Genomic DNA, 14,402 nt, shown 5'->3' on the forward strand with positions numbered 1-14,402 from the left:
GGGCAGAATTCATCTCTGGCCCCATCCCAGTCACCATCAAAACAGCTTATGTAATTATAGGTTGGACTAAAAGCCTTCTGGCCAAGCCTATCTGGGGTGGAACAGAATCATACCTTATAAAAGTGGTATACATATTTACAACAAAGTGGTGTAATGTGTGTGAGCCCTGCCACCAATGCCATATGGGCTGTACTGGGGACAGTGCCTTTTTAAGTCACTGAGACACTCCCAAAAATTGAACCAACAGTTAAGCCAGACAAAGGTTAGAAGGAACACCATTCCTCCATGCAGATGCCAGTACGCAGAGGGTGGGAGCAAACAAACATCACTGTCACTGTCAGACTCAATTGTCACAAAAACAAAGCATTCATGACCCCCCAAGGATGCTAGAGAATGAAGACTAATAACATCCATGAAGGTCCTGAGAACAGGTATGTGCTGTGACTTAGGGACACAACTCTTACCATAGGTGGGCATTTCTATCACCTCTTCCAGACTCGGGGAACCCTGTGAAAGAGAGGTTGGAAAGAATTGAAGAGCAGAGGAAGGAGTGAGCTATCACTGCGGTACTTCCCTCCTAAATACAACATCCCCTCCTAATGGAAACATGCCCATTCCAAGAACAGGGAAGGCCCAGAGCATCTAGAGATAAACCACAGGTCAGGCAACTGAGAAAACAGACACCTGGACTATTCTTGAAAGCCTTGGAAAAGAAGTATGAGAAAGAGTAAGCAGCTGATAGGAGAAGGAACTCTGACCAGCAAACTTCAAGAAAAAACAGGTATTCCAACTGTGGAGCTGCCTGCAAGGTTCAGAGAGTTCCAGGGCTGCAGTTTTCCGGGGACAGCTCCTACTTTGAAGTGGCCTTTCCAGTAATGAAGCTCAGGTGTTTGTTTGTCTATTTTCATTTTTTTAGTTGACTCTGAATCTTGTGAGAAACTCCTCACCCATTCTTCTGTTATTGGTGTACTTGTTACTTTGGTGTGACATAGGTTTCCTTTCTGGGATTAAGTGATTGTGTGTGTGCATGTGCTCACTCAAGTGCCTGCATGAACGTGCATGTACAGGATACTGGTTAGTTTTAACTATCAAATACACACAGCCTAGAATCATATTAGAGCATCGTAATGAACAATCATCAAAACTAAACTGACTTCTGAGAGTGTCTTTTAGGTATTATCTTGTTGGTTGATGTAGGAAGACCTAGCCCAATATGGGTGGCACCATTCCCTAGGCGTGGGGCCTTGAACAGTGTAAGAGAGGGGAAAACTATTTGAAAGCAAGCCAGGAATCCATAGACATCCTCCTGTCTCTGCTTTACCAGAATTGGAATTAAAGGCAAACAACCGTGCCTGGACTTTTCCCTTGGGTGCTGGGGATCTGAATTCAGATCCTCATGTTTGTAAACAAGGACTTTACTGACTTGTTCTTTCCAGTATGAAGGCTTATCATTCTTGAAATGAGTAGGGCTGGTATAGTCTGCACTGTGACCTATGTCCTTGCCATGTGGTCAGTATCTGGCTCTGACTTCAGTTATCTGCTATGTGGTCAGTATCCATGCTCATGCCTTCTCACTGCTCCTTCTTCCCTGCTCCACGCGTGTAGATGGGGAACAAGGGCCCAGGTGCACAGGTTGAGCTTCGAGGACCCCCTTCACATCACACTGCACTGGGGCTCCCCTCTGTCTTTCTGCTGCCCCATTACCATCTCTGAGTGCTTGTCTTCCTTTCCAGGGTTCAGAGTGAGTACGCCACCACCTCACAATCTCATGGAATTCATGTCTGTGGTCCTGCGGTGGAGCCTGGAGAGCTTACAGAAGCTGCAATGATCAAGGGAGCAGATCAGCCCCAAGGCGAGTCTTGAAAGAACTGCAGTGCTGGCCAGAACCTTTCTGCTGCCTGGAGGCTAACGCAAGTCAGAGACCAATAGCCATACCCAGCCTGCTCTGCGGCCACAGAACCCCTGCGATAGCAAACGCAAGCAGGTTTCCATGACGTAAACAGAACCCTTGCTATAGTAAATGCTTGCTGGTTTCCATGATGTAAGCTCCGGAAGCCCGTTCTACCCAGCAACAGGTGATGAGTCCAACCCCAAGGAATGTTTCCCCAGCTTTCCAGGCCTGTACATGAAAATGGCCCCAGCCTCGGGCTCACTTAAAAATCATCAGGGATTCTAATTGATGAGCCTGAAATGAGCAGGACAATGTTTCTTTGTAAACCACCATCATAGATTTCTGATGAATCAGGAGCCAAAAGTGAGAGAGGCTGTCACAGTCCCAGCTGGAACCCCTGGAATTGATTATCACCCATTTTCTCAGAAGATAGAGCACAGATAGCATGATGAGAGTGACCAGCAGGTACTGTAATACCAGGCCTCTTGATGGAGGTTTGTTATCTAGGAAGACTGTAGCATAATCCTCTGCCCTGGGCCTGTGTATTTGATTGCCTTAGTGCAGTCATCAACAAGAGTGAAATTCCAAGCACTCTCACTCATACACACACACACACACACACACACACACACACACACCCCGGCAACACACATACACACCCAGGAATTGTGGCCATCTTCTGCTCACAGGACAGTGGAAATATCACAGTGGCACGTCTAAAGCAGGCAATGGAATTTCACCTGTTCCTGGTTCTCTGGAGATCTGACTCAAAGTGAGCCAGGCTCCATGCAAGATGCTTGTAGCCTTGAGACCCTGAGATGAGGGTATGCAGCTATACTCAATAGCCATGTCAATCCCTGTCTGTGAGCGAGCCATCCCTCAGGGCCAGCCCGCAAAGCCTTCTGCTATGGCTCCATCAAAGGCCTAAGCTAGACTTTTCCAACTAACACCTCCCAGTTCCTCGTTTATAAATCATAAGTAAAGTTAAGTGGTGGTTTCCAGTAAATAAATGCTGGGCTCTTTGTTGTCCCAGCTATAAGAAGGCCCCTGAAGGGGCGGGGGAGAGACAGAGACAGAGAAAGAGAGAGAGACAGAGACAAAGAGACACAGAGAGAGTAAAAGGTGGGATTTCTGTGCTTAGCTTCATGGCTATAACCAAGGAATAGAATAAAAGTAGGAGGAAAGATAAAACTAGCTGTTCTAAACAATTCACAACTGTGCTTCCCAAGGAAGGCAGTTTCATCTGTGACACACAGAAGTCTAAGGTGTGAAGAAAACCAGACTGTAAGGGAGAGACCTTGACACTAGAGCTGAAGCTTGCTGGGCTCCTGAACGCAGGGAGTAAACGCAGAGTTCAAGAGATACACAAGGGGCTGGCAAAGGAGAGGTCTATCCTGCAACACCAGGCCGAAGCACGCCTGCTTGATGCTGACCCACAGGGTGAGCCACTGGAGATTTGAGGACCAGCATCCCCAGATGGTGGAAATACCCTTTTGTTTATGAAAATGAAAGCAAGGCCTCTGTGAACCTACGCAGTGGAAAAAGAACTTCCCACAACTCAGGCATTTCTAGTTACAGCCTGCACTTCCCATGGCTCAGCCTCTGATCACATGTTTACAGCATGGCTGAAAACCCATGATCTCTCCGTAAACACCTGCAGCTGCTATATTGCAGGCTACTGGGAGCTTATGTGGCCACGGGCACAGAATGCGCATAAGCCTCTTAGAGAAAGAGATATGCTAGAGATGTTATTGTGGTTGCCTTGATCCTCTATAACCTAGCTTTCTAGAAAAGCTAAGGCTCTGGGCAGCTCAGAGCCAGGACTCTGAAAATAGAGGAAATAGTGAAAAGGGTGTTCTGTTCCAGAGACAGCTGGCTGCACATACAGAGAGACTGAAGCCTTAAAGTCAACACAGGAAGGCTCTGGCTGTGCAGGAAACCACTTTCCTCTCCAGCAGAAAGAGATAACAAAACCCAAGCCCTGCCTCAGGAGCCAAGAGAGTGAGTGAGCAGTTAGAGATCCAAAGCCAGGAGAGAAGTCAGGGTCCAGGGAGGGCTCAGGGTCTGAGCTGAGTATAAAGGGAGGCCACAGGAGGTGCTTTGAATAGCAGGGTGTCACAGGGCTCCTTCAAGCTCTGTGGCTTGCTGACTTTGTGCAGGGCAGGAGGCGGGCTGGTGGGTCCCAGACAATGTGATTGCAGCCAGCACTGCTCAGCGTTAGAATAAGAAAACTTCAGATGGGAAAGAAAGGCAGATTCCTCAGCCACCCTCCTCCTGACCCTTTTCAAGGCTGAGTCCCACTGTCCGCTAAGTGTGGTTTGAAACCCGCAAGAACACATCCAGAGGAATGCTCAGGGCCTGTCTGACTCAACGCAGAACCTTGGGGATGGCAGATATGGCTCGCTGATAGAGTGTGCCAGGCAATCCTCAGAACAACAACCAGTTGGAAACCCAAACCAAACCAAGTTCCCCCAATGAGCATTGGTCTTCTTGATGCCTTATAGCCTGGTAAGGGACTCATCTGGCTATGCTATTCAGGGCAGGTGAAGGCTACTAGCTGATTTCTATTCTCCCGACTCTTCTTCCTTGTAAGCAATGACAGTGAGGTGGATGTTGCTGCAACAAGTGTGAGAACATATCAGGCAGGCCTTCCCTGAGAGAGGGTGCAGTGATCACCCTGATGTACACTCATTTAAGCTCACAGACATGACTAGTGGAAAGAACCAACATAGAATGTGTTCAGCTGAGCACATGACGCCACACCTGGTTCCACTGTGGTCCTTCTTCATCTTCCTCATCAACTGGATGCAGGTAACTCAAGGGGATCTTCCGAATTTCCCGGTAACTACACATGGATGTGTTGTCCCAGGGACTGGAACCCATTTTCCCCTTTTGTTTGGAAAGGTAGACCAGATGACATTGTCTAAAACAGGTCCCAGGAGACAGTGGGAATCAGAGATGGCATCAGACTGGATGCTCCGTGGACAGAACAGCTGTGCCCACATCTTCTGCAAAGCAGACAGAATCCTCAGAGAAGTGAGGCAGCCGCCTGAGTAGACGTGGAGATGTTCTAGCTGAGGACCTTCTGGGGGAGCGGTGGAAACCTCCACTCAGAGGGCATGCATGGTCACTCCACATAAACGTCTGAGCAAGAGGAGACTGTGCTCAGTTGCTGCAGAACACTTAGTTTTGGGCACTGGAAGCAGAGAAGACAAGACACAAAGCAACAGGTTTCTAAGAGCCTGCTGGGAGCTCCCAGGCAAAGCTGAGGCTCGGGAACCACAGGGCCCTTTGCTAGCAGGAAGGAGACTGAGCAAGAGCTATTGATGACCTGGTTCCAGCCTCATGGGTGGAGTTTCCCTGTGGCCTTTGTACACCCACCTTGTCCTACCTGAACAAGACATAGGAGTGAATGAGAATTCTGCTCTGCAGCTCTTTCCTAGTCTCCTGGCAAAGCTGCTGCAAGCTGTCCCTTGACACCTATAGTCATATTTTCCAAAAGAAGCCAAGGTCTGTCAGAACAAAGCCATTAGGATGTGGTGATCTGTTCTTCTAATCATCAGACTGCTTTATATTTAAAATGCTTTATATTAGTCAAGGGTCATTAAAGAAACAGAACCAACAGAATGAATATCTCTATCACTATATATCACTCTACATCTGCATACACACACACACACACACACACACACACACACACACACAGACTTTATTAGGTTGGCTTACAGGATAAGGGATAGGTAGTCCAACAATGCCTATTTGCCCACCGGAGAGGCTGAGAAGCCTGAAATTGCTCAGTCCAGACTGCAGCTGAGGGCCTGAGGATTTCTGGAAGGTCATTTGCCTTCGGTCCAGTTTGGAAGGTCCAAAGTCACTGAAAGTTTGCATGGGCAAAGAGAGGGCATGAACACTCAGCAGTGAGAAGCTAAGGTGGGCAGGCAGGCCATTCCACTTTGTCTTGGGTCTTCTTAACACCTCGGCCACAGCTGGATGGTGCTATCTACCCTAGGGGAGGGTATCCTACCCTCAGTTAAACTTTCCTGGAACGTCTCCATGGTTTCCCCTGTGCTTCAGGTAAACAATCTGACATAGAGACAATCACTAGCTCCAGCATGAACCCTTATCCTACTGTCTGCCACACCCAAAGACCATCTCTCTTAGGGAGCTTAAGGCCACATACTCATTTCTATATTGGGAACCTTGTGTGTATGACTGCTGTTGCTCTTTGGTGTTGATAATCCAGCTAACTGTGACATCCTAGTAAGCTGAAAGCCTCTTAAGCCCACTTGTACTCTATCCCTGCATGTGTTTATCTCAAGCCACCTTGACACATATACATTTGGTCTTCTGCCAGGATGGAAATATTCCTCTACTATTGTGATCAATTGTTTACTCTGTTTTTAGCCCCTGAGGTGATTTGCAATTTGCAGTTCTTGTTGAAGCCTAAGAATGAAATAATTGGGAATTATTTGTCTATAATGAACTCTTAGAACCCCATACCAAAGTTACCAAGCCTCCGCAGGTGTGCTAGATGTCCCTGTCTCCTATTCTTGCCCAGCAACCATCATTACTGCTAGAGGAGTGCAGATGAAGACTTTGTGACCCTCCAAAAGCAAAGTGACACTGTATAGTACACTACACCAGGGTGCTTAGACATGGAAAAATATGATTCCTCCAGGAACAGCAATGAATCCCTAAGTTTATGGTAGGCAAGCATAAGGTGATCTAAGGCTGGGCAGAAGGGGGGACCAAGAAGAGAATGGAGCAGAGAGGTAAGCTGATGGTTGCCCTAGACTATGCCTATGGAGCCTTTAGGTACGTAGTCACCTTCCCAACACATGTCACTCTCACTATTGTTATGGAGCTCCTAAACCTGGGATGACCAAAATGTGACCCCATACACAGACCTGCTGGGAGGGACCTGGTGCCTCCAGATAATGTCCCCTTGTGGGACTTTCCTCATATTGCACTCTGCTCTGGACACATTTGCCCAACTCAGTGTGATCCCTCACTCAACTTTACTGCAGGCATCTCCTGTCCTCTCTCACTTTCTCTTCAGATGTGTGTTGACATCTAAACTATGTGTCCCAAACTTCAACCTACTCCTTATGTTTGCCGGGAGGATTCAGGTTAGGCTTAAGTGTGCTGATGTGCAGAAAAGTTTTACATCCTGATGGTACTTTCACTAACTGAGAAAGCCCTGGGAGTTTACTAGTGTACATTGTAGGGCCAGTCCTCCATGGTTTCCATGGAGATCCCATTTAACATGCAAAAGTGATGACTGTCTGGAGTAAGCTACAGCAGTGTAGCTCAAAGGCCATGGAAGACTGCTCTACTCTACTTCCTCAGTTGCTGATGTCACACTTACATGTGTGATTACTATGTCTTCATACATTAGTCACTAGAATCATGTAGACTAAACATCATGCAGTGTTGGGTCTTATTGTATTGTGTCATAGCACACTGTGTTGTATTAATGTTACTTTATTTCTTGGATTGAGACAGAGTCTTGGGGAGCACAGTCTAGTCTAGAACTGACTGTGCAGTTAAGGATGACCTTGAAATGCGGATTCCCTCTGCTCTACCTCCTAAGCACGCTCATGTCTGTAACATGTCATGTGATCACCTTTACCAGAGATCTTTCTGTTGTGGAAGATTAGTTATAGATGTGTCAATTAATTTATGCTGTGGAATATTTATTTAATGATGCAAAGATGTGCTGCATTCTTTTACGTTGCATTTGTTTAACTCTTTGCCTGTCTAAAACACCTGATTGGTCTAATAAAGATCTGAACGGTCATTGGTGAGGCAGGAGAAAGGATAGGCAGGGTTCTCAGGCAGAGAGAACAAATAGGAGGAGAAACCTGAGAAGAAAAGATTAACTCGCATAACTGGTACATCCCCATCATTTTCCCTGTTGCATTATCTCCATCCCTCAATCTTGAGCAATCATGGCTCCACCTTTTTCTCCACACATTTGTTGTTCTGGAACCATCTCATGATGAGTTGGATAGATGGCCTGTAGGCTTTGGTGAAGGCCCTCTTTCCTTTGTCCGGTTTTTCAGTTCTTATCTGCATTACGGTAAGTAATGGTGTTTCATTCCTCTTAATGGTCACGTAACAATTCTTCGTGTGGACATACCATTGTTTCCCTATCCGTTGTTCAGTTCATGGACAGTTGGGTTGCTTCTCCTTTTTGTCTATCGTGAACAAGACTGCTGGGAACTTTCATGTGCAAGTTTTCCTGTGGAAGTCATTTCAATTTCTCAAGGGATCTACAGGGTGTGGCCTGGCCTCTTATCATGACTCTGCTCAACTCTGTGTTTCTAAGGTGGAGCACTAGACACATCTCACCAGGGTCCCAGACCCTGCTTTGTACTGTGTTTGCCATAAGGACCACTTAGGAAAACAGATGGGAGTTCTTCAGAACCTCAAGCAGAGTCAGCCTACGACTCAGCAGCCCTTACAGGAAACACTTGGGGTGGAAGCTGAACAGCTGTGCACACAAAGGCCTGTGAGGGAAGATCAATACAGCGTTATCCATCACGGCCAATGGGAACGACTCCCGTGTGTTCACAGGGCCACGGATGCAGGTTCCTTTTCCAGGAGCATCTTGAATAGGTAATCCAGAGAGGGAAAGTGGGCTGGCACTTGCTTGAGCTGGGGGATGGGTGGAAGGGGCCATTCAGGGGCAAGTTTCCTGGAGGGGTAGGGCGGGAGAGTGGTGGAAATGTTCTAAAATTAGAATGAGGCTAGTGCCACACAGCTTGATAAATACACTAAAAACCTCCGGGCCGTGCACTTTAAATGGATGAATGTTATGCTGTGTCAACTATAGACCTATTTAGACAGAATTAAGTTTTTTTCACTGTTCCATTATGTTTTTCCTTACATACATGCTGAGATTTAGTTTTCAGCTCTCCCTTCCTCCATTCCCCTCTCTCTCTCTCTCTCTCTCTCTCTCTCTCTCTCTCTCTCTCTCTTGCACAACTGCCTCTCTCTGTCTCCCTTTCTCTCTCATTCTCAACTTCTCATTTATCCAGTTGTATTTCAAAATAAGACCATGTAAAACTTCTACCGGTGTGAGGAAACTCTGCTGGAATCTCAAGCAGAGTTGCAGGGAGTCTAGAAGCTTCTAGGGATCGCAGGGCAGGGAGAGCCTGTGGGCCTCATCCTTCTCTGGTTGGAGGCTCACATGGATGTGGGTGATGGCATATGATACCTCAGAGCTGTCCTAGCTCCCAGGAACTCCAGCTGATCCCGGGAAGCCTGGCCGGAAGGCTGAGCCCTTGCCTTCTGGCCAGAGACACCAACTACCCTGGCATAAGTCCAAATATTACAGATTACAGACACATAAGCGATGCAGATGCCTTGGATACAGCCACCTGTAGGACAAGCGTTCTGTAAACTCTTAGTGCTCCCTGAAGGACAATGTGTGGGCAGCCCCTGGGAGATGGAGACTGCAGTGCAGAGGTTCTCTTTGCTTCCAGCAATCCCACTCACAAGGGAGGGCTGCTCTCTAAAGGTGTTTAGGCTCCAGGCGCACCAAGTTTGTCTCTTAAACTGTGTGCATTGTTCTCTTTTCATTTTTAACATAGAAAAACAATTTTCACCAATTCCAGTCTACTAGGGTTGAGTGGGACCAGGTCTTTCACCCAGTTCCCTTCTCTTCCCTGAACATCTTATCCTCAGGAGTATTTGTTTGACATCATAAAATTTCCCGAAAGGGTTTGCTGGACAAGAACCAACTGGCACCCTCCCCTCACCCGTGTCTTGTGTCCACTCGTCCTTTGAAGTGTCCAGCACACTCAGGTCTACCAACCATGCCTTACATTAGCTTCTTCTCCTTGTCTTCCTCCTTCAGACCTAGACCTAACAAGCTTGGAACATGCTGTGTCTCTTCATGCCTCCATACGATGCTTTACTGCAGCCAGAGCAGGCTACACAGGAGCAGATGGGCTGTCTTCATGCGCATTCCTCTACTGTGTGCCTGGAGATACCCAGCAGTCAGACAGGTTACCCGAAAGGAGGCAACATGACGTAAGCCTCCCATCTGTGGTATATCCTTGAATTGTTTGGTCAAATAATAAAGGGATGTGAGATTGAGAGAGGCCAAAGGAAAGGCCAGATCAGTGGTAGGTGTACAGTGAGTGGGGTTCGTAGACAGTGAACGAATGTCGGGACTGCTATAGTGGGAGGCAGACATGTGAATCTGTTTGGAGCCGGGTGGGTCTTCTCATTAGAGACAATACCCTGGAGCGGAAGGGGAAGCGTAGGAGGGAACTCATGTGGCCTGAGCATCGTGAACTGGAAGGAGAGGGGAAGGAGTTGGGAGCAGGGAAGACAAATTGAGAAGGCTTTAAGTCAGGGTGTGGCAAGACTGTCATTGTGTCTCAAATACTGTGACACAGCCACCAGGAATGAACAGATTGAAGAAGAACGGGAGTGAGGCAGGATGGCCACGAGGGTGGCTGTTACAGAGGCCCCAGTGTGAAATAAAGGGTGCTGAATCTGGGAGTAAATTAGAACTGTCTAGCAGAGTCTTTGCAGGGAACCTGTAACAGTGGCCACACCCCTTTGGGCGGGACCTCAGGCAGAAGGAAGCGGAAAGAGGGAAGCATGAGGCGTGGTCTCGCTTGCATGGGCTCTTTCTCTGGATCCTATAGGCAGGGCAGAGAATCGCTCCCATGGTTCTTTATTATTGTCTGTGTAAGTGTTCCCCAACAAACGTCCATTTATCATTTATCGTGTGTCTAGTGAAAGCTTTACATCCTCGCCTTCAGAGCTGGGAAGCAGTAGGTGGTGCACTTGATGCTGGTGTTGGGGGTGAGCCAGCGGGGCTCGCGATGGTGAGACTGAGGCAGAAAGGAAGTAAGAGACGATGAAGATGCCCCCCCTTGTTCTCATTGCAGTTTGATGTACCCAGCAGTTTGGAGGGCACAGCTTACACATGCCTGTGTCCAGCATGTACCATGGGGCTCAGCCCATCTCTTACTACATGTACCAACATTGGCAGAATGCAATCTGACTCCAGAGCCCTTCCCATGGCCCTTCACTCCATCAGGAGTAAGCAGTGACCAGCTCTGCCAGACCCTCAGAGCTGTTTGGTTGGGGACTCTGTATTCGATGTTCATCCACTGCTTCCCTAATTTGTACCATGACTTCATCCGTTATTGATGATAATTATGTTTCCTTATCATGAGACATGAAGGAGAAAGAAAATGGAAACTGCAGACATCGAAAAAATAAATAAATTGTCTTTACCATGTCTCCATTCTCTGTCTTTTATGGTCATAATAACTTGCCCTGATAACAAATGTATTTCTGTAAATTTTTTATAGTTATATCGACTTACATTCCCTTATAATTATTTAGTTAACTAATTTTATTTAAAGAAACAGTGTCTTAGCTTTGCTAACTTGGCCCAGGTTCCCGCCATTTTTTCCACTCAACATAACAAATCATGTTATAGCAATCACGGATTGTAACACTCAGAAAACAGAAATTTTACTTAGATAGTACATCACAAACAGCCAAGTTTCACTCCTTTTTGATGTGATGGAATACTCTGGAAAGAACAGCAGCAACTTAGGGGAGAAAGGTTTTCTTAGTTCCAGGCCACCATCAGCCTTTGCAGAGTCGAGGTGGAAGGAACTTAGTATAGCTCCCGGCATCTCTCCCCCAGGCAAGCAGAGAGAAAGGAGTGTGCGCATGTGGGCTTCCTTGTGTTCAACCTCCCTACACAGTCTAGGACTCAGACCCTTGGAATGGCTGCCAACAACTAGACAGGTCTGCCACCCTCACTCATGTAAAGCAATCCCCCGTAGTCATGCCCAGAGGCCCGCCTGATCTAGACAACCCCCAGGATTTTCTAGAATGTGTCAAGTTAGCAATTAAAATGAACTGTCTTGGTGTGTGTGTGTGTGTGTGTGTGTGTGTGTGCAGGGTGGATGCACACATATATGCGTGCCTGTGTGTGTGTACAGGTGTACACTCATGCAGTGGCCAAAGTGGGATGTGTTTTGCTTTGTCACTATCTAATTGGTTCCTCTAGGATGGGGTGTCTCTCTGAAGCTGAAGCTCCCCACTTAAGCTAGGTGCTGGGCATCACCGGGGCCAAGGGCATGCATGACTATGCCTAGCTTTTTACGTGGGTTCTGGGAATTTGAACTTTTCCTGGTGTTCTAGACCTTTTCAGTCTTTCTCTGAAGCCTCCCATACCTTTTACCATGTGGCTGCTATGTCAGCTTCTATTGCAAATGCCATGGTTTTTTGTTCTCAATATCCGTCATGTGTGAGGAACCCAGGAGAGGGCATTGGGTCCTCTGGAACTGGAGTTACACATGGTTGAGCCACCATGCAGCTGCTGGGAACTGAACCCAGGCCCTCTGCAAGAGCAGCAATGCTCTTAAGTGCGGATCCTCTTTTCCAGCCCTCTGAAGTCTTTTACTAAGCAGACTAAGCTACCAAAAGGAACCTGTTTCCCTGGTGACACTAGAGTGACTCCGAAGGTTCCCCTACCTCCCTATAGTGTCACACACTGGGGATCAAGCCTTCAACACATAGCCTTTGAGAGACACTGAGCATCATGTGACCCCAGGGTGTACCCTTCCCTTCTCAGCACTCATGCTGTTGAGCCTTTAAACTCTCATTAAAACTATGTTCCCCAGGAGTCAGAGAGATGGCTCAGTGGTTAAGAGCACCAACTGCTTTTCCAGAGGATCCAGGCTCAATTCCCAGCACCCACATGGCAGCTCAAACCTGTCTGTAACTCCAAGATCTGGCACCTCCATACAGACAAACATGTAGTCAAAACACCAATGCACATAAAATTAAAAATAAAAAAAACCTCTGCTCTCTTGCTCTGATATCTGCTGTACCACTCCAACAACAGAACTCTCAGAAGGATACTGTGAGTCCCAGGACCAAAAAGTTGAGTAGGCTCTTCTGCCTGCCCAGGACCCAGGACCTCATGCCCAGCACTGTGGGAAAACTCAGCTCTGAGCACCCACAGCAAGAGAAATGCTTCATTTTCCTTCAGCTCTAAGGCAGTGTAGGCACGATCCACATCGTGCCTGTGTAACTGCCTGTCTGGCAGAGTGAGGATGTGCAGACAGACACTCAGGCTCCCTCTTTGGCTATCAGACTAGTGAAAAGATGGACCTCCCAAATTAGTATATCTCCAGGAGTGCCCTGCTTGGTGAAAGAAGTAGCCGAAGGCTTGGACTCAGCCGGAAGAGGATTGTGTCTCCTGGAGAAAGATTTACAGCATATGGGATGCGCTTGCAGGCAGACTTAGAACGAATACAACAGTGGGCAGGGGATCACTCCTCACTGGGATGTTGAATGATGCACATTTCTTGTTTACATTTCTATACTCCCTCATTTCAGGATCCCAAAAACTGACTTTGCCCCTCTTCCCAGTGTGGCCATACTCAATAAATCTCCTTTATTTACTTTTTGCTATTCATTTGGCTCCTTTGATTGCTTTATTGAGGATGGTGGCCAAATCCAGCGTTTTGGGGGCACAGGCTGTGCTATGTAAGCCTGGTAACACACACAGAGGTCCTTCCCCTCTCTTAGGATTCCCACGGCAGTCAAGTCCCGACACTCTCTTTATGGCCATCTGTAAGATCTTGCTCAGCATGGGCCCCAGATAGCCCTCTATCACTGCAAAGCTTTGCTCAAATGACTAGTGGCTTGTTTGAAGTAAGTCATACTTCTCCAATGGGCACTACTCTGACCAGCTCAGGCCTCTCTGGTCCTGTGAACCAGGCAATGGGCTTGAAGAGAGAGCAATAAAATTTACCCCACGTGAACAATAAGAATGCTGTGGAATGCTATCCTCTGAGCAAGATGTGGTCTCCCTTTGAGATGAGTTGGGTCCATTAATGTTCCACCGTGGGAAAGGGCTCTCGAGGCCCCACCCCTCTCTGTGGATATCTGAAAGTGTAATAGTTGCTGGGAGAAATATTTTCTTCAGTATAAGCTATCCAAGGTTGCGTAAGTCATTGTCGTAAGGTTTTTATTGCTGTGAAGAGACACCATGACCACAGTGACACATATAAAAATTGAGGTGGCTCACTTACAGTTCTGGTGGGTCATTCCATTATTATCATGACGGGTAGCATGGCAGCGTGTAGGCAGACATGGTACTAGAGCTGAGAGTGCTCCATTTTGCAGGCAACAGGAAGTTAACCGATTGTCACACTGAGGGAGGCTTGAGCAAAAGAGACCTCAAAGCCTGCCCCCACAGTGACATATTCCCTCAACAAGGCCACATCTCCTGCAGTGCCACTCCCTTTGGGGATCACTGTCTTTCAAACCACCACAGTCATCCTTCCCCATGTTCTCGTAAGTAATCCCAATTAAACTCATTGAGATTTGAACAGGTGCTCAGGCAGGACCCCGGAAGAGCACCAAGTTATACATAGGACATTCTGCCCAGGTGTTCCAGGAAACAAGTCTAATGAGTGAAATAAACACAAGAAACCCCTGACCCTCAAGACCA

General features: G+C 47.4%; 1 long non-coding RNA gene across 1 annotated transcript; it reads left to right on the forward strand.

The window, feature by feature from the left end:
* The first annotated feature begins 2,117 nt into the window (after positions 1–2,117).
* Positions 2,118–11,121, forward strand: LOC110340179. The gene is made up of 3 exons (XR_005881097.1): positions 2,118–2,356; positions 9,756–9,931; positions 10,804–11,121. It is a non-coding gene; the product is annotated as an uncharacterized LOC110340179 (long non-coding RNA).
* Positions 11,122–14,402: the final 3,281 nt, after the last annotated feature.

Source organism: Mesocricetus auratus, unplaced genomic scaffold, assembly GCF_017639785.1.
Source record: "Mesocricetus auratus isolate SY011 unplaced genomic scaffold, BCM_Maur_2.0 Super-Scaffold_100013, whole genome shotgun sequence".
NCBI classification, from domain to species: Eukaryota; Metazoa; Chordata; class Mammalia; order Rodentia; family Cricetidae; genus Mesocricetus; species Mesocricetus auratus.